Genomic DNA, 24,800 nt, shown 5'->3' with positions numbered 1-24,800 from the left:
TGCACATTGCAATTATAGGAGGATCTTGGAAAAAACAAACCACCTATATTCAGGCTTCCCATGTGGCAATGATAAAGAATCCACCTGCCAATATAAGAAGTGCAAGAGACTCAGGTTTGATCCCTGGGTCAGAAAGATCCCCTGGAGTAGAAGGTGGCCACTCACTCCAGTGTTCTTGCTTGGAGAGCTATTCCATGGACAGAAGAGCTTGGCAGGCTACAGCCTATGGGGTTGCAAAGAGTCGGACATGACTGAGCACATATTCACATACCACATCCAGACATGCTCATTTAATTGGTGTAGGCGACGTAGTTATTAGAATTTTCCAAAGCTCCTCAGGAGCAGATCTGTGCTGGCTTTTTATAAATTTGTTTTCTCTTCATATCATACAGAAATTTGTTAGAAACAAGCACAAATAAAGAAAAAACCAAATCAGTACCTGCTGTTTTCTAGGTTCTTAAGACTACTGAGTACCTGCTCCTTTTGGATCATACAAAACCCTGGGCATTAGACAGAAGAGAAGTGATTCCCATTTGGCTAATAAGAAGAGACTCAAAGGTCAGCTCACTTGCTGAGAGCCACACAGCTAGGGGGCCGAATGTCGTGGCTTCAACCTGGATCTCGGGTTTCTGCCACCACATAAGCCGAGCAATATAGAGTATCCAGCTTCCTCCAGTTTGTGGCTTGTTTTCTCTCTCTTCATAATAGAGCCCTTGTGCTTGGATTTATAAAGAATGTTTCTTTTGATATTTAGGAAAAAAAAATCCTCATTAACAATTGGATGTTTGTAGTCCCTACAGATTCATGATCCTCTAAAGAGCACTGTGCTGGGTGTTGGGAGGTCTCTGCTCCTTTCCTGTTACAACATATGAGCTTGGTGACCTTGAGCCAACCAGCTAGTTAGTTGGTGCATCTGATTTCTAGTTGCCAGAACAGGAATGATCAAACCTGCCTGTTTTATAACTTATAGAATTGTTGTGAAAAAAGTCATTGCCCTGAATAAAAGACTATACTTCTGGAAATTATACTTGAAATACTTATGAGCGTAAGATATTTTTTCCTTGACTCTTTTTAAATAACTAAGCATTTTTCATATGGCAGATGGGAATTAACCCTCACACCACCTTGGGAACAGCGCTTATTACCCCATCTTACTATTGAAGAAATTGATGTTCAGTGACTTGCCCATGGTCACGCATCTTAGGAGAGGCAGAGCTGGGATCTGAACCAATGGACTCTTGCTCCAAAGCTTGCACTAACATCTGCTCCAAAGTCATATCCTTGTGGCCTGAGTGCAGTTTGCCTCCTGTGTTCTGTATCAGTGGTACCAAGAGGTGGCAAGATTCATTAGTGACTTTGATGTTCTTTTGCTTAGGCTTGAAAGAGATGGTCACTGTTTCCTCAGTCTCAAGTAAACTGTGAGTAAAAACGGCTTTAGGAAATATTGCTGTTCACATGTCTCTCACTTTAAGAGCAGTGAGCTTGCTATGCAAAGGCAGCTTTGAGACTGCCTTCTTCTGTTAGGGATTCTTGGAGATACCAGTACTTTCATCCAGAATTTAGTTTGAATTGAATTAGTTAATAAATAATTGAATATTGTTTCCCATTCTCTCTGGCTTCTTCTCCCTTGAAGAAGAGTATTTTAAATCTAAAATTAGGTATTTGAGTTCTATGATGGTTAAAGTTCAAATACTGTATGTATTTTCTTTCCCCTTTCTTGCTTTAAGCAGACTTATTTGAATTTTTTTTTTTTTTTTTTTTTTTTTACTGATTGCTGAGTCCTTTTGTTATCTTCTTCTTTGGCTAGCTTTAAACATGTTCTTATTTTAGCCTTATAATTTTTCTAAAAACTTGAGGCAGACATTTCTTATTTGGCTCCGATTTGCTGAATATGATCATTTTCAAGGTTTCTGTCGCTCCTTGGGAATGCGTCTTTATGAACTGAACTTTGTCCACTCCAGTGAAATTGTTTGGGGGAAAGGGAGCAGAATACACTTTCTGGAAGGTTTCTCCTGGCATTGCCTGTTGATGAGCTTTTATTATTTCATGTCACTGTCCTGTCCCTAGAGGATAACCCTGGATCTTAGCACAGACTTGATTGAGTGTAAAATGAGTTAGCACAAATGAAGTGGAAACAGATCAGTCCACAAGGAGGAGGTTCAGATGCTAAGTTCTCTAGTTCAGTGAGATTGAGAGCATTTCCCTAAGAGCCGCTCTGAGTATTGCCTGTCCTATTTCATAGAGAAATAAGCTACTGTGTGCATGCCGTTGCTGTTTATGCCTTTGACATTTGTGCTCAGTTTTGTGGGGGGTAATGCAAAAAAAAAAAAAGTACCCTTATCTCTGGCCTCAGGAAGCTTATAGAATTGGGAAGATGGCTTTATTTTCTAGACACTCACCTACCTTCTCACTGCTAGGCACAAGATGTACAAAGATTTAAGAAGAACCACAAGCGCTGTTTGAGTAAACAGCTTAGTGGAGAAGTCCTCCATGACTTGTGTTAGTGTGATGAGTACAACCATACAAGTGTGAACAAGAACCAGCAAGGGCTCATAGCACAGAGCCAGTGATCAACTGTCAAGGAAGTTGGAGAGACTTCACAGAGGTGGAGCTGGGCAGACTTGTGGGACAGGGCATTTTTGGGAGGTGAGTACCATGTGCAAAGGCACTGAGGTATGAGACAGTCTGATGTGTTGGAGAACAAACCGCAGGAGAAGGGCAAACCTGAAGTATTACTCTATCTGTTGGGCAGTACAGAGGAGCGCAAGAGCAGAACTAGCTAAATTTGACAGTACATTGCTGGGATGTTCAAGGTCAGCAGGCTACAAGGACTAAGTGGTTCAAGTTGGATAAAGGCATAGTATAGGAAGGAATCCAGGGGGATGAGGGGAGACATGTGACCCTTTTAGTATCCTGAGTGAGACTTTCAGATATGAGTCCAAATATGGTGTTATGAAAAGTGGGCAACAGAGAATGAGATGGTTGGATGGCTTCAAGATTCAGTGGACATGAGTTTGAGCAAACTCTGGGAGATAGTGAAGGAGAGAGAAGCCTGGCATGCTGCAGCTCATGGGGTGGCAAAGAGTTGGACATGACTGAGCGACTGAACAACAACAAATGGTGCTCTGTTTTGATTGTTTTTGCTCCTCTTTAAGGACATATTTTACTTCAACCCCAGTAATTATGCCAGATTGTGACAACGAATCTGTTCTCCCCCTGCCCAAATTAAACAGTTTGCATAGTGAATAAAAGGCTCAGCATTGTCAGCTGGAAGTGCTTGCTTCTCTTAAGAGGGGTCACAATTTCTCCATGGAAGACTAATGTCAACACACTTGTCCCAATGTACAGGCACCAGGACACTGGTGGCCTTATATCCACAGCAAAAGTTAGGGGTTCCCTGGAATTTCCTTTCCATTCTGGGAACATGCAGATATGATTAGAAGACTGTCCTTCATGAAAGCATCAGTGAATGATGGAGATGAGGGTTTGTGACAGGGACCAAATTATTGCTGGGAAAGTTGCTAAATAGAGTATTATGGTTTGTTGTTTCAAGAAGCAGCGTGATGTGGAAAAAAGCACTGGACAAGGATTGGAAACCTTGGGATCTAATCCTCATTTTATTCTAATTAGTCCCATGACCTAGGTCTTTCTGAACCTTAATTTCCTAGTGGGCTTCTCTGTTGGCTTAGTGATAAAGAATCCGCTTGCCAGTGCAGAAGACGCAGGTTTGATCCCTGGGTTGGAAAGATCCCCTGGAGTAGGAAATGGCAAGCCACTCCAGTATTCTTGCCTGAAAAATCCCATGGACAGAGGAGTCTGGCAGGCTGTAGTCCACGGGGTCACAAAAGTCAGACACGACTAAGCACGCACAATGACAACAAATTTCCTAGTAGACAAATGAGGAAAATGGAGTTGGAAGAACTGAAAAGATTCCAGAAGGCTGGAAGATGACACAGTACTTGACAGTCCATGAGCCCTGACTGCCTCCTGTCATTTGGCACCTCCATCTGGCGGCCCTTTGTGGCCTCCGGCCTGTGATGAGGGAGGGGCGGTACCTCTCAATGGGCCAAGGCTGGGCCAGCCTTGAGGTGACTCCCTGTCATTCTGCAAACCACCTTTAGAGAAAACATTTTCACTATCAGCAAAACTTCATTTCTTTAGTTTATTTTCTCTTTAGGATTTTCTTGAAGTGAAAGTCGCTCATTCGTGTCTGACTCTTTGCGACCCCATGGACTTTACAGTCCATGGAATTCTTGATGCCAGAATACTGGAGTGGGGAGCCTTTCCCTTCTCCAGGGGTCTTCCCAACCCAGAGATTGAACCCAGGTCTTCCGCATAGCAGGTGGATTCTTTACCAGCTGAGTTGTAAGGGAGACGGAGATGATTTCCAAGAAGAGTTTGGAATTCTCTTTTCTCCCTTAACCCTTTATAGCCTCTCTGTCACCAGTTACCACTTCAGCTCTTAAGTAATGCTAGATACAGTCTGGACCACTTTGGATTGAGTCATCAAACCGAGAGTCTGACCAGTAACTGGGTTTGAAGCATGGACCTGAAGTCACCTGATGAAATAAAAATGGCATCAGGCCATTCTGATAACACTTGGCCCCCTTTGTCCTTCTCCCTCCTAAGACCTCTCAAGTTTTCCTGAGCATTGAGGGGCAGTTGGGAAAGGAGAGGGTGGTGTAGACAGCCCAGTGACTGTGGTATTCTGGAACTCTAAGCATGATAAATTCTTACGGATTTCCTCCTTTGAACTTGACAGAAGAGATCGTCTGTTCTCAGCTTGACCCAAAGAAGCATAGCAGCGTCTGCTGTTCCCTCCAGGTGCTGTAAGCCGGAGGCCAGGAGGACTGGTCACATCTTTTTGTAGACTTGGGTTGGTGCCAGTGAGTCTGTGGCTTCTCTTCTTGAGTATCAGGCTGCTCAGATTTTGTGTCTGAAGTTTCTGGTGCTGCTGAAGATCATTTCTTCTTCCTTTATCCCGCAGCCTCCAGCCTGGGAAGCCTCGCATAGAGCCAGTGGGGGCTGTTCCTGCCATGAGAGAAGTCATAGTGTTCTTATGCTTAGCCTCACCCTGTGTTTACTTCTTCCCCAGACTGATATCACCTTAGCTTAACCCCCGAGGAAGCCTGGTGTCTGGGCAAAAATCTCACTTCTTTTTTCCTGGTAACCTGGCTCTTTTTTTTTTCCCCCCAAGCAGAGCTGGGATCATGGACTTTGCCCATCCACCCCACCATCCCGCTGTTTTTTTCCTGGAAGTGCCAAAACATTTCTCTCTGTGCTGAACCTGCTCATCAGTAATTCTTGATGGATTGTCATTCCTTTTGGCAAACTGAAATTACAAAAACACAAAAGTCTCAAAATAGATGTAACCAGACTCCTCAGACTTAATAAAGACCACATGTGCTCACACTTGGGATTGAGTTTGTTCTGTTTGGTAAGCGGTACTTTTCCCACTCTCTAGCCCTTCCCTGCCTCCCTCTTTTCTGCACATGGAGACTGACAGACCTTCTCCCATGATTCATCCTGTGTAGTTAGGCTGCATCTTTTTTGATCCTGGGCACCCTGTTCTGATTGTATACGCTGTTTAAAGAACTGTCTATACAGACGTTATTTTGTTTGCCGAAGTTGTTCACAGTGTAGGGTCTATTCTGGTTGGCATTTCTTAGTGAGAGAGCTGTGGTCTTTTTCCAGTGCGTGCATGTGCACGCAGTGGGTTTTTGCCGTGCATCATTTTACTTCTTGGTGAAAGGTGGTGCAGGCCAGTAGCATGCTTTTATTGGACTCTCAATGTGTGCCCAGCACTGTGCTCAGCTGTGTGTTTTAGCTCATTTAATTCTCAAAATCACCTTATTTCGTGGGTACTTTCATCACCATCATCACCGTCATCCCATTTTCCCAGTAAGGAACTCAAAGCACAGAGAGGTTGAGCTGCATGCCCAAGGTGCCATGTCTGGTGATCTGGATTCTAAACTCAGGCAGTTAATCTCCAGAGCCCCTGCTCCCAGATCTACACTGCTGCTCTTAAATTGCTAACCCAAGTGATCGTGGATTACTTTAGCCTCTGACTGAGAAGACAGAATAGTCATGGCTTTGATTTAACAGTGATGTCTTTATTTGAGAGATTGTGCAGAATTCTGACTTCATTACTTCCCTTGACGCCTTACATTAACAAATAAACTTTCCCTGATACATGATGGGATTCCTGCCTAGTTTCCTCAAGAGAGGGTTTGTATGGATCTAGAACAATGCTATCCAATTCGGGAACCACTAGCCTCACATAGCTTTGGAGCATCGAAATGGGGCTAGTTTAACTAAAGAGCAGACATTTTCATTTCATTTCACTTTTAATTAAATTTTAAAACAGATAAACTATGTTTGAACCAGCTTAGGTATGTAAAGCTGCCCTATTTCAACTGGATCTTTTGTGACATTTAAACATAAGTATATCTCATGAAAATTTAGCATCTGGGTTGGAATATGTTCTAAGTATAAAATATACTCAGGATTTGAAAACAAATTTTGCATTCTTTTTCATATTGTATCATTAATAGCTTTTATATTGGTTACATGTTTAAATAATATGTATCACTTAAACCAACATATCTAAAATGTTATTAAAATTGATTTCACTTCCTTTTTACTTTTTGATGTGGATACTGGTGAATTCAGTTCTATATGTGGCTCACCTTATAATTGTGCTTGCCGGTGCTCTTTTGAATCATAGATGTGAATGTTCCTCTATAGAATAATAGTTTTGCTAAAGCGAGTGCTTGAAAGTTGGTGAACGGGTAATTTGCTGGTGGCAGCTGCTTGTGACAGTTGATTCAGTGGAGAGAGCTAATATAACATGATGACTTGTGTTGAAATTGGTATCTTATTTTAGGGTACAGACGCAATAATAATGATATATAATAAGCTGGGCATCACATTCACAATGCTTTATGGCCTTTGAATAAATTACCACTTGGAATATCATGTGATCAAATGAAGGTGGTGAAAAATTGACATGAGTCAATTACTCTTTCGGTCAAGAGGAGTTTTCCATTTCTGCTGAATTTCACTGTAGCACCTGATTTGTTTTTCTTTCCCTTTGACCAGATTTGACAATTAAATGTATGAAGCTCTCATGGCCAGCCTCTTTTGCCTGCTCCGGCTTTCTCCCCTGCTGTTCACCAATTCTGTTGTGATCTGAGGAGCCCTACACACATGCCATTTCAGACCTGCTGTTGTGTTTGACACCTAAGAGGCAGGCAGCATCTCTTGAATCAAAATTGAGTGTGTTGCCTTGGGAAGCCACATGGCCTAAGTGATGACACAGAGCTGCCTCCCCATCCCTCCTCCATTACCCTCAACCCTGGCTAGTCTCCGCTAGTGTCTTGGTCAGTATTTCTTTTTCCACATGCCCTCTAAACGTTTGTATGCCTTGTAGACACTCTTCTCCCCCAGTTCATTTCTCTCTCTTTCTCCACCATTCGTGAGCTTCCCTCTGCGCTCATGGCCTCAGCTCCTCTCGCCTGGGTGCTGAGTAGCTGGTCAAACTGGGAAGAAGTGCTGAACTTCCTGTGCCCTTGTACTCCTCTTGGAGGGACCAGTAGCTTCAAATTCTGTGCTTAATTGATCTTGCAATTTAGAGTCAGAAAACACATGTTCTAATTTTTCTTACTACTTTTTTCTTCTCATAATCTTTTTTTTTGCTTTTAATGTCTCAGTCCTTGAATTTTTTCCATTGTAAAATGGGAGCAGTATAAGCATCCAGAGAATTTCCCAGAGCAGCATAGCATCATCCTAGAGAACCACAGTGAATCTGTGATTCACTATGCTTGGCTCCGTGCTGAATTACAGATGAGTTACCTGCTGTTGGATTTGAAACAGTGCATTAAACGGAGACACTGGATTTGCTGAGTTTATTCCTATGAAAGCTTTTTGAAAATGAATGTCTTAATTTGTCGATTTCTTTCCTCTTTTCTACCCTTATGCTTGCTTTGTGTCTGCATTATTGCTTTCATTAAAGTTTCAAATAACTTGAATAGCTCTTAGCATTAAGGATAACCTTTTCCATCCTTTCTTGTAGAGGATGAAGGTGGCTATTTGAGGAGTAAGTGGTGTCTGAGGCTGAATAATGCAGTGTGTAGGGCATATACTTGGAAAGTGGAGGCTTGGATTTGGTTTCCATTTTTGCCTATTTAGTCATGGTATTAATTGAGCACGTTCCTTAATTTCAGATGATGTATATCTCCCTTAGATCAGGTCTGTTATGTTGTAATTGGTCAATAAACAGTAGCCGTTATTATTGGCTGTTTTCTTACTTGAGGATTTAGATGACAGTATTTAAAAGATTGTTGTCTATGACTTGTCAACCTTAGTTGATAACTAGGACATTTGTTTTAGGTCTTAAGCAGAGGAAAAACTGGTAAAGATGGAAATACTATCTATAAAGGAGTTTGAAATTTTCTCTTTTCCTAGTTTAGAAACTATAAATAATACTCTATAATGAAAAAATACCCATCAACCAGTTTTCCTCCTAGGGCCATAATGAATACATAGTTCTGCCAATACAGGTTTTTATAATACAGTCTTCTTACAATGCCACTTCTAGATTCTCTTTGCAAGCTTAATTCCAGATTTATATGCAGGATTTGAATTGTATTATGGAATTAAAGTGATTTTAATGGTCATATATAGTTCCAGGAAGGAGTGAGTCATATTTTCTGGTTATAACATGAATGGGAGATCCAAGTTAGCTAATTTGACATCGAGTTAGGTAAAGTGTAATGTATACAATTCTCATTTAAAAGCGGGAACAGAGCAGGCACTTCAGAGCTGCATGTTCTTTTAATGAAGGCTGTTAATGTAATTGTTTTTTCAAAGTGGAGGATTAGCTTCCTACTAACAGTTAGCTGGCCTTGTCCTTGATTTCTCATAGTATGACCAAACCCTGTTCTATGGAAGTGTTAGAGAATGTTTGGCTTCACATAAGAGACCTCCCTTTCATGTCTAAAGAGGCAAAGAATGTAACTAAGTCGTTCGGAAGATTTAATTTCCCAAGCTGTGCCATTAAAATAAAAGAAAGAAAGAAAAGGAAAAAGAGCATGCAGAGAAGTCCTGGAGGCTGTTGTCTTAGTTTTGTCTGAGCCGGCCTTTCATTTTTGCCCTTTGTACCATTTGAACATCCAAGGGATCTGAGTCTAACTCCCTTGGCAATTTGGGACCACATTCTGCCTTTGGGAAAATGCAGTTACAAATCATGGTTCTTTACTAAACAAAGTGAGGCTGTTCAGCTCCTCATTTTGATCCTCTGAGGAGTGAGAGGCTGTTTACATTGAGCAAGTAAGATATATTTATTCTTCTTGACAAAGAAAGGCAAATTATTTACCAGAAAGCTCTTCAGTTTCCTGTACCTGGCACTTGACTGCAGGGTGCCTTAAAAAAGCAAGGGACCAAAAATAAGCAAAAGAATGAGCTCTCAGTAGAGTCCGCGTGGGGATGTGGGGTCGTCGCTGGGATCTGAAGCCGCCCTGCTCCAGAGCTGGAGCCAACATTTGTTTCCTTGTGGTTAGATTTAGAAACTTTTAACCCTGCCTTCTCACACTCCCTGAAATTTATAAATAGGAACCTTTTCTTATGCGGGATCACTTGGAGGCCAGTTATTAGCTAGTTTGAGGTTTCAAATGATGATATTTTGGAAAATAGTATTCTGTTTATGACATCGTCAAGGCCTTTCTTTGAGACAAGGAGCCCATCTTGGCATGAGTCTTATAACCCTGCAGTTTTCAAACTTAGCTGCATAATAGGTGCCCTCTGGGGAGCTTTTGAAATTGGCAAATACCAGACTGAACCCTATGCTGAACCCATGTTGACTGAATCACAGCCTCAGGAGTGGGACCCGGGCATTGAGATTTCTGAAAGTGCCCCAGAGGATTCCAGAGCACAGCCAAATCTGAGAACAAGTCATCAGACCTGCTCTCATCTAGACTGGGTCGTGCACTACCCACTCACTGGAAGAAAGATGAGTTTCCTTTCAAACACAAAGTGACGGTATAATAGCGACATTCTTATGATAATATGGTCTGGCTAAGTGATTTCATCACTCTGATCAGCCTGGCCTTTCGATGTTCCAGTAGTGGAGGCTTTATGAATCACACATATTTACTGAAATAGAAACCTCCCAGTGGTGTCCTGAAATATCTTCAGGTACCTGGTTTAGTATCTTCTGTTGTTCAGTTGCTAAGCTGTGTCTTGACTCTCTGCGACTCCGTGGACTGCAGAGCACCGGGCTTCCCTGTCTCCCATAGTTAGCTCCAACTCATGTCCATTGAGTCAGTAATGCCATCCATCATTAGTATGTTCTAATCCCTGATGATAGAAAATCATGATTCATGATTCATCATCAGGCTCTTGATGTCCAGTTAGCTCATGTGAGACCAGTTCCATCACCTGTATCTCAATTTGTGCTCTTTTGTACAGGTCTGCAACTCTGTATTGGTATATATTTCAGATTAAAAGCTTCAGGAAAGTTTTTCTTCTACAGTAATTCATTGGTGGGCAGAGCCTGGCCAAACCTGAGCTCGCCTGGCAGTCACCCTGACCTTAGCTAAAGTCAGGCTACCTACAGCCTTGATTTATGTAACTTAGTGTGCTCATTGCTTCTGCTACTGTTTTGTCTACTGTTTTAACCCAGGCACCACTGTGAGGATTAAAGAAGACCTCGCGCGGTTTGTTACTTTACTAAATTCTGAAAGAATTGTGAATTCCAAATTACTTTTGACTCAGATAAGGGATCGTGGATGTGCTGTGTCATGATTATACCATTCCTCGAGTCCCCTTTGTAGTCACATGGTTTGCTTATGCATTCTAACTCTGCTACTGATTATGTAACTTAGGGCAAGTTGCTTGACCTTTTTGAGCCTCGGTTTCCCATCTATAATGAGGTGCAAATGATGATATCTGCTTTTAGGGTGATTGTGAAGATGAAGAGGGATAATGTACATAGAGTTTTAAAAGTAGATGTTTAAGGAAGTTGAAAATACCGCAAGTTCCCCCTTGAGGAACTGTGATGGCCTGTGGTAGAGCCTTCTTCTCGATGTGGATCCACTGTGTATTGTCGTGAGACCCAGTGAAGTGTTTTTTTTCCAAGCTGTTCATCAAGATTGGGCTTCCCTTGTGGCTCAGCTGGTAGAGAAGCTGCCTGCAATGCTGGAGACCTGAGTTCGATCCCTGGGTTGAGAAGATTCCCTGCAAAAGGGAAAGGCCACCCACTCCAGTATTCTAGCCTGGAGAATTCCATGGACTGTATAGTTCATGGGGTCCCAGAGAGTCAGACACAACTGAGCAACTTTTACTTTCTTTCACTTCACCAAGATTGGGTCTTGGAATCTACGTAGTAGGTAGTTTGTCGTGATCTTATGGCTTGTATAGGAAAGAAATATAGTAATAGAATAAAAAGAACTTATGCCTTGCATAAAGTCAAAGCGATTTTTGTGTGTGAATTTTTTTTTTAATGCCTATACATTTGTATATCTGTGCTTTGAGTCACTGCCCTTCAATTGTGGGAATGGCACATAGAGGATCGAGGAGTCCCCCAAATACTGTTTATGGTCTGCTTTTTGATGATTTTTACCAAGGTGTCTAATATACAGTACTCACATGGTGATTCAGAGAATTGAGAAAATTGTGGGGATGTTATGAGTCAAAGTTCCTTTGGCTTACAATATCCAAAAAAATCAAGGCCAAAGATTGCATTTTGTTTCTGTCTGAATAGTTACTTTCGCTCTTTTATTTCATACTGTGTGTGCAGACCAAGCATTGAAAGGTCTCCATAGAAAATATTGACATTACTCCTCTGTTAGGAAACTCTTAGTGTAAGAAAGGCACATACTGAATTTTTTGGACCATGAATATTTGTGGATTTTATCCCGTTTGGGATTTTCTGCCCCTCAGGAGTTTGTTTCATCAGAGGCCAAATTTGCTTAAAACCAAACCAAGGAACTGTCTTGCTCTTGTCTCATCTTGCTTTCCTAAGCAGAATGTCATCTCGTGGTCATGCCCTGTGCCACTCCATTCCGACATCAGGAAAGGCCCTTGGCTCTGTGACTCACAATTGTTTTTTTATCTGAATGTTGGTTGAAGAGTTGTACCTCTCAATGCAAAGTGTTTTAATTAAATGGAAAACAAGCTTAAGTAATCTGATATAATTAAGATGCAGTCAGCACTTATTTCAAATGCATGTGTAGGCTGAGCTTTGTTGATGAACGTTAATGACCATTAGTTCGGTCCGAGTGGAACTATATATTAATAGCTGTGGAGCTTTTACTTTATAGTGCTTGGTCTGAAGGCCTGAAAGCGGAGGAAAACAGTCACATAGACATTTGAAGTGGGTTTTAGTGTTGTCTTATGTGTATCATTGAGTTGATTGCAAGGATTTTTGTCTTTTTTTGGAGGCTACATCCCTACAGCTTACTGTCTATGGGCAGGTGATTTAATCTTTTGAAATCTATCTGCTTATCTATAAAATGAAGAAAACTGTATGTAAATATCTCACCTTTAATAATTATGTGATGATGAGTACATTAAATCATTTTCAAAAATTGGTAACTGCTATTCAATGCCAAATGCATGGTGATAGAATACTAGAATTTTTGAGGTAGGATCTGTATCTGATTCATCTTCTTATCCATATAAAGTACAAGCTATATGCCTGGTAGCTGTTGAGTAAATTCTGGGATATTAGTTTGCCTCTGAATGACTCTGAAAGCTGTTAGTTTTATTTCTTTTTAATTTTTAGACGTGAATATCGAGAGGATGAGGATAGATGTTCAGCCTCTTAGACTGAGGTGTTGAAACTGAAAATGGGCTCAGTCTTAGATTTAACATCATGGGGGATTATACATTTTTAGTAAGGCCAGCTATCTGTTGAGTGGGGTGCCTGCCATATCATGGTTTTCAGGGTTGGAGTAGTCCCTTCTCTTTTATGAACACAATGACAATTCATTTCAAAGTTTCTGCCTTAAATGGTATCCTAAGGAGCCTGTGAATGATGTCAACAACGTGACTTCCTTTCAAAGAGTCTTCAGTGGCAGCTGGTTGAAATACCCAAGCTTCCACCATTCTAAGACTGACTATCCTTAAAGGACCAGCTATCTTTACTCTTTGGTGATACATCTTTATTAGCCATTTGTGTTTGTTTTCTATATATTTTCCCATAAAAGTATTCCCAACATTTTATAGATGAGGGATGGACTTTGACTTGCACAAAGGTCATCCAGACTCTATAAGAATTCTCCACTCGAGACCAAACACCCTGCCAGAAGTTAGTGTCTGACAGATGTTTATGGGGTTTTTGAGAAATAATAATTGTGCTGACCATGAAATCCTCACCTCTAAGCAGTAAGAGCCCATGGGAGGAGGTCTGGGCTGAGAGGTGAGTCCCTTGTCTGACTAATTTGGAGGCAGGATTTCCTATCTGGGAAGTTGCATTGATCATCTGGATCTTGACCTTTTGCAGTCTTCAGACATCAGAATTATAAACACTGTTTAGTTCTCAAAACATGGAAATGCCCCAGGTTAGACACAAAAAGTATGGGGATGTTTAAGTTTTTTGAAAAGATATGGCAAAGTAGCTTGATAACCCTCCCTAGTCAGAAAGTTGGTCATGTTGGTCATGTTGATCATGCACAATTAAGAAAGTACTTCGCTGCCTTCGTTAACATTGAATATAGGCCGATTGTGAGCTCCTTAAATCCACAAAAACTTACTAGAGAAAAGTCAACTCATCATTAGCTTTCACTTGTGGAACTGAAATTTTCCATAGTAAATTCTGATATGGCTGAGAGCTGGAGGAATACCTGTGTGAGCTAGGAAAGTCTCTTCACCATCTGTAAAATGAGGCGTGGGGGTAGGATGACCTTTGAGAAATCTTCAACTATGGTATCCAGATTCTGCTCTTAGGCTACCCACCTTGTCTCAAACTTGGGTTTTGATTCTTTGAATCCTTTCAATTTTGTTTCCTGTTGGTCTGAGATCATGACAAATCAGGGTCTCAAAAAAAAAAAAAAAAGGCAACAAATAAGACTGGAGTCTTGAGCAGATTGTTGATTGACTGATTAAGGTTTTTGGAGCCTCTCAGATCGTGGTCATTCCCAAATAGGTGGAGTTCTTAACATAATTTTGCACTGACACATTTTTTTTTATTTAAAGGCAGGGAGAAGCAGAAGATGAACACTGAGTATAGGTTAGACAATAACAATATAAAAATGACTTGTATCCTTTATAATTATGGTTTGACATGTTTCCAGTAAAGGTGTCTTTGGTTAAATGAAGTGATGCATGGTGTATATATATTCACAAACTATATACATGTAAACATAGCAGGTTCTAAATTTAATGCCACATTGTTGCTTCATACCACTTGTAATTTTTACCGAGTCAGCACAGTCTGCTACACCAAACCTCAGGAAACTTGAGCCCTTGGATAAACTGGTCTAAGCACTATTGATAATTCATAACTGGTGGTTAAAAAAATTAAAATGGAACCTTGGTTTCCCAAATTAAAAGTTATACAGAGCCACAGTATATAAACTAGTGAAAAGCAAAACAGTTCTACTTTCCTAGGCTCCTTTAGTGCCTTCAGGCACCTTGGGGACTGAGGTTACATTGTCTGAAAAACCTGATGGAAATGTATCTCAGTTATCGTTCCACACAGGTAAAATACACCAAAGAACAGAAGTACAGAACATCATTCCAGTGTTATGGTGGTGGAGTGTTAGTAAGAACTAGTTCTTTACAGTGAAAATCGTATGTGTTTAACATCGAGTGTTGGAACAGATACCCGTGATATAAAGACAGATGCAGCATGAGAGCTGAATTTCAGGAAGTTTATTCCTTTGTATTTACTGATAGAAGTATCATAACGACAGACAAGCTTTACTAAAAAGGTTATGTGGACCAAGTAGAAAGACCAGATTCGTTTGTGCCCTGGTGAATTTTAAAGCAGATACAGCAATAGAAACTGTATGAACCTGAATATAAGGCAATCCTCAAATAAGGCAGTATCCTATTTTCCTCTAGAGGGATCCCAAGTTTTGAGTCTGAATAGCTAACTTTCTCAGAATGTAGATAAAATAATGGAAAATATATTAAGGATTAGGCTCCCTAGGTGGCTCTGTGGTAAACAATCCACCTGCCAATGCAAGGAGACATGGTTTCAATCCCTGGGTCTGAAATATCACCTGGAGGAGGAAATGGCAACTCCAGTAGTCTTGCCTGGAGAATCCTATAGGCAGAGGAGCCTGGTGGGCTACAGTCCGTAGGGTCGCAAAGAGTCAGACATGACTGAGCGATTGTGCACGGGCGTACGCACACACACACTCTTAGGGTTAGTTATACCTAAAATATTATGGATTTAGAAAATCTGCATTTCTCATTCTGTTTTCATGGACCTGTTCTATTTAAACTATTTCATACGTGCTTCAGCAACAACTTCTTCATCACTGGAACCACTCTTTGGCTCCTCCCATAGTTTCAGAGCTCTTCATCCTCATTGCCACCTCACTTTAAAAAAATACAGCATTTTTAGAGTCTGTGTGATGGTGTCAGTTTTGCACCAACCCTCCTTTTTCCTGGTTTGTCTTATAAGTGGCAGATTTATGGATCATGGATGCTGTAGATTTGATTATTTTTGTGCCTCACTTTCCTCCTCTGCTATGTGACTTACATTACATGAGAGTATTTTTCCTGCTTCATTGATGTTGAACTTGGACTGTAACCTATTTGGCCAATGAAATATAAATGAATGATGCAATCAGATGGCTTAAATAGGATGCCTTAAGTGTATCAGGGCTGCGGTGCTTCTGTGATTGCCATGAGAAAAATATGCTCTAGCTAGCTACTGCCTCTTCAACCTGGATTCCACAATGAGGCAGGTTAGGTGGTGTAGCTGACCCTGAGCAGATAGATTCAAATCTTGAGGATGCATCAGACTACAACTACCTGTTGGCCTAGCAGATCTAATCTAACTGCTACAACTCATAAGTCTAGTAATATTCCCCTTTTGTTTGAGTTAGAATTAGGAGTTGCATCCAAGATAGTTTACTTAGATAATTTCTATATCAAAAATAACTTTGGGAATGTTGACCATCTGTTGTTGTTCAGTCACTCAGTCGTGTCTGACTCTTTGTGACCCCATGGACTGCAGCATGCCAGGCTTCCCTGTCCTTCACTATCTTGCTGGAGTTTGCTCAAACTCATGTCCATCCAGTCAGTGATGCCATCCAACCATGTCATCCTCTGTTGTCCCCTTCTTCTCCTGCCTTCAGTCTTTCCCAGCACCAGGGTCTTTTCCAGTGAGTTGACTCTTCACATCAGGCCAAAGTATTGGAGCTTCAGCATCAGTTCTTCCAAAGAATATTCAGAGTTGCTTTCCTTTAGGATTGACTGGTTTGATCTCCTTACAGTCCAAGGGACTGTTAAGGGTCTTCTGACTATCTACGAAGGGTTAATTGGTCTGTGCAGTGACCTAGGATTCATGATAATAGGCATTTTCAAGAAAACTCCATACAGCAAAACCAAATACATGCATTAAAAAAAATATTGCCGGACTTGAGTGCACTGTTTGCTTTTCCAGTGAGACTTCCAGGGGGTCTGTGAATAGGAGCCGGGTGTTTCCCTCCTGGATGACTTAGTTTTGAGCATAGTAGAAGCAAAATTTTGGCTTTTGTGTGTCTATACACACTTACTGAATTTTGTAAAATACATGCACACAGGAATGGACTTCCCCAGGGGTTCAGTAGTAAAGAATCCGCCTGCCGAGCAGGAGATGCAAGTTCTATCCCTAGGTCGGAAAGATCCTCTGGAGAAGGAAATGGCAACCCACTCCGGTATTCTGCCTAGAGAATCCCATGGACAGAGGAGCCTGGCAGGCTACAGTCCGTAGGGTCACAAAGAGTCAGATACAACTGAGCGACTTGACAGCAATAGCAATACACAGCAACATCTCTCATATCTGTTAACAGGTTTTAAAAATAATGTATGTGTTTCTGCATAGCCAGTCAGCCTCTGTGTGGGTGTTTAAATAAATTTATTGTAGGTACTCTTTTATTGCTCTCTAAAGAAAATACTACCTGTATAAAATTTCAGATTTATGTTTTAAAAAATTATTTTTCAGTAGGAGAGTTCTAGATAAAATATCTCTGTATTGAAGCATGTAAATTATCATATGTGAAACGAATCGCCAGTCCAGGTTCAATGCATGATACAGGGTGCTCGGGGCTGGTGCACCGGATGACCCGGAGGGATGGGATGGGGAGGGAGGTGGTAGGGGGGTTCTGGAAGGGGAAAACATGTACATCCATGGTGGATTCATGTCAATGTATGGCCAAAAAAATACAATATTGTAAAGTTAAAAAATAGAAAATAAACTAATTAAGAAAAAAATCTCTATTTATCTGCTGCTTGTCAGCAGGTTTTTACTCAAGGTTTAAATCCCCCAAGAGACAACTTAATTGAAAAAAAAAAAAGCAGTTTATGCTATATTTTCTTAAAATATTTAATCGACCAAGTTTTAACACTTCCCCTCCTTCATAATCATCCATTTCCTTTCAGATGATGCCTCTGACTGATGTAGCACTTTCAACAGCCAAAAAGCAGGATATTGGCCTTGTTAAAAGAAATAGTATTTCTTTTTACCCTAGTTCCATATGCGTTGCAAGTGGGGAACTTTAAAAAAATCTCACCTTCTACAGAGATTCTGCTTTAATTGTTAGGGCAGAGCCTAGGCATCCATACTTTTTAATGAAACTTCTCAGGTGACCCTAATTTGTAGATACAGCCTACCTGCGTACTGTATTATCTAAACTAAGCAATTCAGGTTAGATGCTTGCGTTACATGTAGGATTGTTCAGTTATGTCATCTCTGTTGTTCAGATCAACCTGACGATAGATCTTCTAGGAAATTAACATCCTGTCGAAAAAGTTTTATTTATATCCTGTTTTCAGTTTACTCCTTTTGGACCATTCTTGGTAGACTGAAGGAGGAAACTTAGTTGCATAAATAAACCCTTAATGCTTCCCTGAGGAATCACTGCCTTCCTTTCTGACTCCATTCAGGCATTTGGGTAATTCTCAGAGTTGCCTTTTAAATCACACTGCCTTGGCCAGCTTTACACAAACTGATTTCAATTGTGAACCTCCTTCACCATGGAGAGGAGCCCAGTGGATTTGCTCAGGTGACCTTGGCTACACTGAACACAGTAGAGCCTTGTTAAGGACGCAGGAGGCAGCATTCTTACCTTTCTCTGTCAGATCTTAGGTAAATAGTCAATGACAGGTCCCTGTGAAAGTCTCAAATACCTAAATGAACACTATGCTTTAAAAAGAAGAAATAACAAAGCCTTAGCATGCATGCCTTTAAAAAAAAAAAACAAAAACAACAACTTAAATGCACAGAACTGGAACTGTGTATTGTCTTTTACCATAAAAGTCTTTTTTTAGGAGAGGAGAGGATTTTCTTTTTCCTCCAGTTGATGTTAATTTTCTAGATATAGCCTAATTGCATGTACATGGATTCCTTTCCATTTGTATCTTGAAGCAGCATATTTGTTCCACAAATAGCAGGACTCATACTGAACAGTATGTGATAATGTGATGCATTGAGTCTTACTCATTCTTGTTCTTCTCTGATACTCGTCAGCCTGAGGGGAAGTTTATGATCATTTTTTTCACTTTATAGCTTTAAAAAATGTTGATTTTGTTTTTAAAAATTGTTTTAAATTGACACACTGTTGATTTATGGGCTTCTCTGATGGCTACAATGTTGTGTTAATTTCTGCTGTATAGCAAAGTGGTTCAGTTATACACATATATACAGTCTTTAAAAAATTTTTTTTCCATTATGATTTATCACAGGATTTTGAATATAGTTCCCTGTGCTATTCAATCAGTTCAGTTTCAGTTCAGTCGCTCATTCGTGTCCGACTCTCTGCGACCCCATGAATCGCAGCACGCCAGGCCTCCCTGTCCATCACCAACTCCCGGAGTCCACCCAAACCCATGTTCATCGAGTCGGTGATGCCATCCAACCATCTCATCCTCTGTCGTCCCCTTCTCCTCCCGCCCCCAATCCTATTCAATAGGAAATTGTTTATCCATTCTATACATATATCAATAATAGTTTGCACCTGCTAACCCCAGACTCCCAATCCATCCCTCCCCAACACCCCCACCCCAAACCTGACAAAGACAAACCTGTTTTCCATGTCTGTGAGTTGGTTTGTGTTTCATAGATAGGTTAATTTGTGTTATATTTTAGATTACACACAGAAGTGATATCATATGGTGTTTGTCTTTCTGATTCACTTAGTACGATAATCTCTAGATCCACCCATGCATGCTAAGTTGCTTCAGTCATGCCCACCTCTTTGCAACCCCATGGACCATAGCCCACTAGACTTCACTGTCCATAGGATTCTCCAGGCAAGAATACTGGAGTGGGTTGCCATTTCCTTCTCCAGGTAATCTTCCTGACCCAGGGATTGAACCTGCATCTCTTCCATATCCTGCATTGGTAGGTGAGTTCATTGCCACTAGCACCACCTGGTAGATCCATCTATGTTGCTGCAAATGGCATTATTTCATTCTTTTTTATGGCTGAGTAGTATTCCATTGTATATGTGTACCATATCTTTATCTGTTCATCTGTTGATGGACATATAGTGCTGCTGTGAACATAGGGGTGCATGTATGTTTTTGAATTACAGTTTTGTCTGGATATATGCCCAGGAGTGGGATTGATGGATCATATGGCAGCTATACGTTTAGTTTTTTGAGGAACCTCCATACTGTTATCCATAGTGACTGCACCAGTTTACATTCCCACCAACAGTGGAGAAGGGTTCCATTTTCTCTGCACCCTCTCCAACATTATTATTTATAAACTTTTTGATGACGGCCATTCTGACAGGAGTGAGGTAATACCTCATGGTAGTCTTGATTTGCACTTCTCTACTATTAGTGATATCCAGCATCTTCACATGTGCCAATTGGCCATCTGTATGTCATCTCTGAAGAAATGTCTGTGGTCATTTTCATAAGACTGGCTTTGATGGGTTTTGTGTATGAGACCATGTGATAAGGAGTATAGATTTTTAACCTAGACATTTTGATTTGAATTCTGGCTTAATAGCTGAATGACTTGAGTATTTTTTTTTTTTTTTAAAAACTTCCCTATGCCTTGTGCCATATGCAAGGAGATCAAACCAGTCAATCCTAAGGGAAATCAGTCCTGAGTATTCATTGGAAGGACTTATGCTCCAATACTTTGGCCAACTGATGTGAAGAACTGACTCTTGAAAAGACCCTGATGCTGGGAAAGATTGAAGGCAGGAGGGAAAGGGGACAACAGAAGATGAGGTGGTTGGATGGCATCACTGACTCAATGGACATGAATCTGAGCAAGCTCCGGGAGTTGGTGATGGATAGGGAAGCCTGGTGTTCTGCAGTCCATGGGGTCGCAAAGAGTCAGACATGACTGTGAGTGACTGAACTGAACTGATGCCTTATTTTCTTCACTTCTACAAAATGGGGATAATTGTACTTACCTCCTCCATAGGGTAGTAGTGACAAATATCTTTCAAAGCCTTTGAATGTTTCTGGCATTCTATAAATGTTGGCTGCTGCTGCACCCCACCATCATAACTAGTGCAACTACTACTGCTTTTCCTGGTACTGTCCCAGTTATTACTCTTTTATAGTCTTTTAAAACATCAGGTAAACTGAGGTCGGGCTTTGCTGGTGGCTCAGTGGTAAAGAATCCACTTGCTAATGCAGGAGATGTGAGCTCGATCCCTGGGTCACGAAGATCCCCTGGAGAATGAAATGGCAACCCACTCCACTATTCTCACCTGGGAAATCCCATGGATAGAGGAGCCTGGCAGGTTATAGTCCATGGGGTTGCAAAAGAGTCAGACGTGACTTAATGACTAAACAAAACAAAACTGAGGTCATTGATGAATTATTAAGAAAAAGAATTAACTGTCTTTCTCTAGGTCTTCTTTTGTGAGTTCTTGCATATGGTCTTCCGTTTCATGGGTCTTCCTAGGTGGCTCAGTGGTAAAGAAGCCTCCTGCCAATGCAGGAGATATGGATTTGACCCCTGGGTTGGGAAGTTCCCCTGGAGAAGGAAATGACAACCCACTTTAGTACTCTTGCCTGTGAAAATCCCATGGTCAGAGGAGCCTGGCGGGCTATAGCCTATGGGATCGCAAAGAGTCTGACACAACTGAGTACAGCACCCTCTGTTTCATGAGTTAGAAACATCTCTCGTTGGTTGCAGGCTCACTGAGGGTAAGAATCTTTCCTTCTATTTGAAAAAAATGGAAAAAAAAAGAAATCCATTTCTTTCTGTCAGGGGATGCAAAATTTTTGTATATCAGCTGTATTTGAGTATATGAGGCTATTAAAATAAACCTTATGGTATAATCCTATAGTAATAGGAATTCTATAAAGATCATGACACATTAACTTTAAAAAGAAATACTTAGATAACATCTTGGTGTGGCTGAAAACTGGAAGCTTAATTCTCCAAGTTCATGTCTGTGTCACTGTAGTCACTGACTGGAAAGTCATAGTTTCCTTTAACCAGAGGAATGTGCTGAAACAGTAGTAGGTATTGGTTAAAATTAGAATCAACTATTTCCATAACCAGAACTACAGACATGTTTTAAAAAAGAAAAAAAAAGCAAAAAAGAAAGTGACAAGTCTACTAGTTTTTGCCTGTGGGTTCAAGAGGTTTTCAACCCAGTTCAGCTAACTACATTTGGATTCTGTCCATGAACTTGGCACATGACGTGTATGGCAGACTTCCTAAACCTGGTCATGGAAGCTCAGAACTCTTCCCAAGGACGAGCCCTTAGGGGTTGTCATCAGGAGCTGGACAGCAGACCGCCAGGCTGGCCGCGGTCCTCTGCTGTCTCCCTAGTGCCCTCCCTCCTACACTGAGCCCCAGGGAAGGATTCCACATGGACATTATTTGCAATTAATAGCTCATTACTGTGTCCATGCTCTGCTTCACCAGCAGAGAGCTTGCCAAGGCTCCAGCGTTGTAACTGTGCACGTGTGTTTCTAGACTACTTACTATAGGGATTGGCCCTCTCAAGAAGCTATTTATTTGTAGCTAATAGCTCAAAAATTTGATGTCTCGTGAGAAATCCATACACAGACACAGTTTCCATGAGGGGAGCCAGGTCGGGGAGGGTCGGAAACTACCCATGATCCAGGCTCCTGTTTTGGGGTAAGGAAGATGCAGTTTGTGTGAGCAAGACTCTTACGATATATTTATAAAGGGTGCAGGTGTTCATCACTAGTGCTTAATGTATGTGTAGAGCTGGAGCCAGATAATGGATCCCCTCCACTGGGCATTTGTTTTGAATCAGAAGCTGCCCAAGTAAGCAATTTCTAATGTAATGGCTCCTTCGCATGTGGTTTATTTTGGCCTCCTTTCCTCCTCACATGCTGAATTTTAACAGTGCCATTGGTGTGCAGGTCCAGGGTTTCTCAGTTTTTCCATCAGACACCTAACATTTACAAAATGACTTTAAATATTTGCCTCAGTCCCAGGTCTTGGCACCCAGTACCTTTTTTCTTGCTTATGTAGTGTTGAAAGTCCGTGTTGCCATTTTCTCAATGAACAAGCCTAATTAAAAGGAGAGATCAGTGGCTTCACGATTCAGACTGTAAGCAGTGATGCAGAAGAGATTTGCTTTACTGAAGGAAAACAAGACATGCTTGGGGAATTGGGAGTCTGTGGTGCATTAATGTTTTGTGTCTTGGAAAAAAGAATGCTGAATGTGGCAGACTGTCTTGGGGTTTTTCCGGTAGCTCCTGGCTTTGAGAGATGATGATGTTCAAGGACGCTCACCAGAGGTAGAAGAATAGGTATCTGATGTTTGCTGTTGGTTATTTTTATTTTTAAAGTAAAATTATTCTAGAGTCTAAAATACTCTGAAATGGGCTGTTTTCAACTTAAAAGCTATTTGTGGGTATTGAAAATTTATCTGATGGTTTTTTGAAAACTGAAAATACTTCCTCCATACAATAACATTATAAATGTAAAAAAAAAAAAGCATATTTAACCTAAGTGTGGTAAGAGTATTCCATGAAGGGGAAATCCAGTGACTCTTTGAATAAGGATATTCTCTGGGGCGGGGGTTGGGGCAGAGGAGGTGGGGAGCTGTATTTGCCTCCTTTTTTTTTTTTTTTTTTTGCATTTGCCTCTTAAGCAAGAGTACCCCTCCCTTCCATTTTACAGGGAAAGAACAGCTTGAGAGGAAGCTTAGTGAATTCACTGCCAAGAGAAAGCTTTAAAAACGTACCTGTTTGTTAAACTACACCCCAGGCTGTGCAGGGCCATGGGAGGAACATGCAGTTTTTGAAGAGTACTTAGAGGTGGGAATATATTGTATTTAGCAATAATTGCTTGATTTCATGGAAAAGACATGGGTATCTTGAGACCTCAGTGGGTAGCAATGGATCATGCTGGTCCAATGGTTACCAGGAGCCCAGCTCAAGTATATTGCTGTCCTGCTTGGCCTGTGGAAGGTCTGTGTGATCACCTTCCAGCTGTTTGGTGTTTGCTCCCCTCCTAGAATCAGCTAATTGCTATAAAATTAATCTAATTTACAGGCTGTTCCCTGCCACCCTGCATACTCGTGTGTGTCACAAGTCTCAAGTTTCCCACCACCCTTTATTTTAGGAGAATTTTTTATGTTCTTAACAATATTTGATGCTTTGTTTATATAGTTGAGGCTGAGTAATAGAGAGGTGGGCACTGGGGTCTAAGTGTTCTAACTCAAGTCAACATTTTGGATTATTATGAACAGCCCTATACAGTAATCCTAGAATAATACTAGAGTACCTGAATATTCACTGGAAGGACTGATGCTGAAGCTCCAATACTTTGGCCACGTGATGCAAAGAGCCAACTCATGGGAAAGGACCCCGATGCTGGGAAAGACTGAAGGCAAAAGGAGAAGGGGCAGCAGAGGGTGAGATGGTTAGATGGCATCACTGACTCAATGGACATGAATTTGAACAGACTCTGGGAGATAGTGAAGGACAGGGGAGCCTGACATGCTGCTGTTCATGGGGTCACAAAAAGTTGGACATGACTTTGTGACTGAACAACAAATACAGTAAGACCTCAATTAGCTGAGACTACTTTAGAGAAAGGGCAGTTTCTAATTAATTGGATTTTTCTCTTGAAGGTTAAATATTTTATCTTTTCTCGGCCCTTACTATTAACTTACTTTCTTTGGCTTTTGGAATTAAGACGTCCAGAGTTTGAAAATAAGTTAATGTTTCTTTGAGTTAGTCTTTGGAACATCCTTATGAGTTACAAGTCTTGATGTTCAGGTTTTATTTTCTGCAAGGATTGAAGAGGCGCTGTGGGTGGCTACTGAATTCTGAAAGTTTTTTTTAGGGGGTGGAGGGAATCTTTTTTGGGATTGTTTTGTTTTCTTGTGTCTTTCTCACGTTGTGAATGAAAAAGGTATCTTACCATTCCCAGTATTGGTAGGCTTAGTTATTTATATAATCCTGTTTGAGGGTTTACAGATATTCTACCAAAATATAATAACAGGAATGAGTTATCAATAAACTGCTTAAGGTATTGATTTTTCTTCAGTGTGAGGTAATTAAAGTCAAGTTGTATTTGCTTTAATAGGCTGTTGAGTGGTTCTTCTGTATAATCTGGACAACAAATACACCCAAGTATTTATCGGGTCCCTGCTCTGTGCTCTTTGTATACCATG

General features: G+C 40.9%; 1 protein-coding gene and 1 long non-coding RNA gene across 2 annotated transcripts in view; one reads left to right on the top strand and one right to left on the bottom strand.

Moving 5' to 3' along the window:
• The window catches only part of FMNL2 (formin like 2), a 324,502-nt gene that overhangs the window by 127,825 nt on the left and 171,877 nt on the right, over positions 1-24,800 (top strand).
• Positions 17,830-21,744, bottom strand: LOC145541480 (uncharacterized). The gene is made up of 2 exons (XR_014079049.1): positions 20,422-21,744; positions 17,830-19,022 (listed from the first exon to the last, which is right to left on the bottom strand). It is a non-coding gene; the product is annotated as an uncharacterized LOC145541480 (long non-coding RNA).

Source organism: Giraffa tippelskirchi, chromosome 3 (assembly GCF_054371585.1).
Source record: "Giraffa tippelskirchi isolate mGirTip1 chromosome 3, T2T-mGirTip1v1.2.pri, whole genome shotgun sequence".
NCBI lineage: Eukaryota > Metazoa > Chordata > Mammalia > Artiodactyla > Giraffidae > Giraffa > Giraffa tippelskirchi.
The sequence above is the reverse complement of the archived record's forward strand: the minus strand, read 5'-3'. Positions and strand labels throughout refer to the sequence as shown.